The sequence below is a fragment of the Sinocyclocheilus anshuiensis genome, unplaced genomic scaffold (genome assembly GCF_001515605.1).
Source record: "Sinocyclocheilus anshuiensis isolate Anshui unplaced genomic scaffold, SAMN03320099.WGS_v1.1 scaffold2040, whole genome shotgun sequence".
Taxonomy (NCBI): Eukaryota; Metazoa; Chordata; class Actinopteri; order Cypriniformes; family Cyprinidae; genus Sinocyclocheilus; species Sinocyclocheilus anshuiensis.
The window spans coordinates 29,194-33,565 of record NW_015557211.1 but is presented as its reverse complement, the minus strand read 5'-3'; the positions used below and the strand labels follow the sequence as shown (position 1 = coordinate 33,565).

General features: G+C 42.3%; 1 protein-coding gene across 1 annotated transcript in view; it reads right to left on the bottom strand.

Annotated features, from left to right (window-relative positions):
- LOC107678969 (astrocytic phosphoprotein PEA-15-like) overlaps positions 1-3,924 on the bottom strand; it is a 26,923-nt gene extending 22,999 nt beyond the window's left edge. Inside the window, exon 1 of the mRNA XM_016474368.1 lies at positions 3,721-3,924. The gene's annotated coding sequence lies outside the window, so the exon portion shown is untranslated. The remainder of the gene's footprint in view (positions 1-3,720) is intronic.
- Positions 3,925-4,372: the final 448 nt, after the last annotated feature.

Sequence of the window (4,372 nt, the reverse complement as noted above, 5' to 3'; positions counted from 1 at the left end):
ACACACACACACACACACACACACACACACACACACACACACAGCAAACCTGAAACCCCAAATGGACCTTATGTAACAATACTCGAGAGACTCGCATGGCACTAGAACACTCCTCATCAAACGCTTCTGTTTGCCATCCAGCATTACACCAAATATAACATGTCCAGAGTTAGGCGACCAAAACTTACAGGGACAAAGGCAGCAATGACAGCCTTTTTTAAAACTTCAGCGTAATAGTCTAGATAGTGAGGTGAAGACCAGACGAGAGCAAACGCCTCAGGCGCTCCTGTCAGATATCAAGGAAAAGCAGCAAACAACCAGAGACAGCAGTGAAGATAATAAATGTTACACGTATTTCAAAAACAGGCTGCATAAAAAAAAATACCCGTGCTTTAGATCAATGGTTCTCAAAACACTAAAATTGTTCATCGTACAAAAAAATCCTGTCTAATTTGGTTAGATTTTACCAGAATGATGAATGTGCATCAAAAAGCATAAAGTGCAAAACATATGGAAAGCATTTTGCTTCTGCCTTTTAAATCTTGATTTTGATCTTGCTATCTTAAGATTGCACGGTTAGTTGGATTGTACTATTTGCATTCGGTATTTTTATTGATTTATTTTTTCCAGGAGACATGCAACTCATATCATGACCAACCAGTTGAGAACCACTAGATGATCTGCCATTTTTATGTTTTGCTTGTAATTTGAGGAGTCTTTTGCGGGCAAAGAGAGACTGAAGTCCGTCAGGACCGGAAGAAAACAGTCCAGCTGAGGGTTTGGCTTGTTAACGGTCTAAAGTTTCGGTTAAACACGGTTTCCAGCACCATTCTTGGCCTGCAAACAATGCCAGCCTGAAACACTCTCTACACACAAGGACAATGAGGGAGGTGTGTTTCTGCTAAGCTGCGTCCTTCCCTTACCACAGGCAAAACACAAATCAATATCTGAGATAGGAGAGCAGAACCCATTCGCCAGGTGCACACACACACACACACACACACACACCTGTGTGACTGCCAGATTCTGCATCTGCTCTTTCCACTCGCAAGCTCGGATCTGGTTTTACTTTGTTCAGGCGAGACGAAAAAAAACAAAAAGCAGCTGTGAGAGGAAGAGGGAAGCACTACAGTCCAACAGGAAGAGGGTTTGTTGTCGTGAGGTTGCATATGAAGTTGTGTGACTGCCAGATTCTGCATCTGCTCTTTCCACTCGCAAGCTCGGATCTGGTTTTACTTTGTTCAGGCGAGACGAAAAAAAACAAAAAGCAGCTGTGAGAGGAAGAGGGAAGCACTACAGTCCAACAGGAAGAGGGTTTGTTGTCGTGAGGTTGCATTATGATTTCATCCAGACTGCTTCCACAGCAGTTTCACTGAGCTCCTTTAGATAATCAACCCAGAATGTTCGATGGCTGCCAGATTTCGTTGGTGAAAATACATTAAAAAAAAAAAGGTTGTGTAGAGGAATTTCGTGCATTACCAATATTTTGTATCACTTTGCTTACATCATGCAACTCTTAGGTTGAATTAACACAAAAATAATGCAGGAAAAACGAGCCCTTACCAAGACACCCTGAACAATTTGAGTTAAAAAAATCAGGAACTGGGACTCCAGCAGTCATTATTCTACACAGTTGCTGAAAACGACTGAAACATCGGTGGTTCTGTGGCGTAAAACAATGCGAAAGGCGCTCAGATTCTGTCCCGGCGTGGTTGCGACGCAACTATAATTACAGAATTATTTTAATAAGGCTCACATTCCACCGAACAATCAGCCGAACCGGATCGAACGCGGTCCGCAGGTCAGCCGAGCCCCGGGTGCGTGATCCAGAGCGGACTGATAGTAGATAGATAGATACATAGATAGATAGATAGATAGATAGATAGATAGATAGATAAAAACTACTGTAATACCCACACACACACAGCAAACCTGAAACCCCAAATGGACCTTATGTAACAATACTCGAGAGACTCGCATGGCACTAGAACACTCCTCATCAAACGCTTCTGTTTGCCATCCAGCATTACACCAAATATAACATGTCCAGAGTTAGGCGACCAAAACTTACAGGGACAAAGGCAGCAATGACAGCCTTTTTTAAAACTTCAGCGTAATAGTCTAGATAGTGAGGTGAAGACCAGACGAGAGCAAACGCCTCAGGCGCTCCTGTCAGATATCAAGGAAAAGCAGCAAACAACCAGAGACAGCAGTGAAGATAATAAATGTTACACGTATTTCAAAAACAGGCTGCATAAAAAAAAATACCCGTGCTTTAGATCAATGGTTCTCAAAACACTAAAATTGTTCATCGTACAAAAAAATCCTGTCTAATTTGGTTAGATTTTACCAGAATGATGAATGTGCATCAAAAAGCATAAAGTGCAAAACATATGGAAAGCATTTTGCTTCTGCCTTTTAAATCTTGATTTTGATCTTGCTATCTTAAGATTGCACGGTTAGTTGGATTGTACTATTTGCATTCGGTATTTTTATTGATTTATTTTTTCCAGGAGACATGCAACTCATATCATGACCAACCAGTTGAGAACCACTAGATGATCTGCCATTTTTATGTTTTGCTTGTAATTTGAGGAGTCTTTTGCGGGCAAAGAGAGACTGAAGTCCGTCAGGACCGGAAGAAAACAGTCCAGCTGAGGGTTTGGCTTGTTAACGGTCTAAAGTTTCGGTTAAACACGGTTTCCAGCACCATTCTTGGCCTGCAAACAATGCCAGCCTGAAACACTCTCTACACACAAGGACAATGAGGGAGGTGTGTTTCTGCTAAGCTGCGTCCTTCCCTTACCACAGGCAAAACACAAATCAATATCTGAGATAGGAGAGCAGAACCCATTCGCCAGGTGCGCGCGCACACACACACACACACACACACACACACACACACACACCTGTGTGACTGCCAGATTCTGCATCTGCTCTTTCCACTCGCAAGCTCGGATCTGGTTTTACTTTGTTCAGGCGAGACGAAAAAAAACAAAAAGCAGCTGTGAGAGGAAGAGGGAAGCACTACAGTCCAACAGGAAGAGGGTTTGTTGTCGTGAGGTTGCATTATGAGTTCATCCAGACTGCTTCCACAGCAGTTTCACTGAGCTCCTTTAGATAATCAACCCAGAATGTTCGATGGCTGCCAGATTTCGTTGGTGAAAATACATTAAAAAAAAAAAGGTTGTGTAGAGGAATTTCGTGCATTACCAATATTTTGTATCACTTTGCTTACATCATGCAACTCTTAGGTTGAATTAACACAAAAATAATGCAGGAAAAACGAGCCCTTACCAAGACACCCTGAACAATTTGAGTTAAAAAAATCAGGAACTGGGACTCCAGCAGTCATTATTCTACACAGTTGCTGAAAACGACTGAAACATCGGTGGTTCTGTGGCGTAAAACAATGCGAAAGGCGCTCAGATTCTGTCCCGGCGTGGTTGCGACGCAACTATAATTACAGAATTATTTTAATAAGGCTCACATTCCACCGAACAATCAGCCGAACCGGATCGAACGCGGTCCGCAGGTCAGCCGAGCCCCGGGTGCGTGATCCAGAGCGGACTGATAGTAGATAGATAGATACATAGATAGATAGATAGATAGATAGATAGATAGATAGATAAAAACTACTGTAATAATACCATGGTACACTGTAATGTGCGGTGCTCCAACGTCTAATACCATTAAGGAGCACAGTTTTAGTTGACTTACTCCGGGCGCCCGGTGATCCAGCGATGATGATGAAGAAGATGAAGATGATGCTCCCGGTGTGGTGATGGATGAGACCCGCTGCGCGCTTTGGCCACGCAAATACAATGTCCAGTTCACCACAAACACAGTTCGGTCAAAACATCGGCGTCTTAAGCGTGTGATGAAGTCCGTTCACTGGCTCGTACTCGCGTGTCTCTGAGCGTCTCGCCTGTGTGTGTGAATGGGGTTGAGTCAACAGAGAAACAAAGAAAATGCAGAGTCATTTTACACCGTACCTCTCTCGCTCTCTCGCTTCTCTGTGAAAGATTTTCAATAAAACTACATCAGTTCGAACTATGGTCACAGAAGTGCTGAATTAGATTTGAGTTGAAAAAAACTAAGCCATGGAGACAAAGCAATATGGGATCCACAGCCATCATACACAGAAATATTTTACTTTAGCAAACAGACACAAGTGCTTTTCTCTCTAGAATGAATCCTCAGTGCACAATGAAAAACATTGTTTTTATTACCAGAGTGAATTATATCCACACAATTTAATGGACATTTATACTTTACAAAAAAATCTGTAAAAATATGTAAGTTATAAGATTTGAGTAAGGTGATAGAAAACAACATGTATGTGTGTATGTGTGTGTGTGTGTGAGAGGGT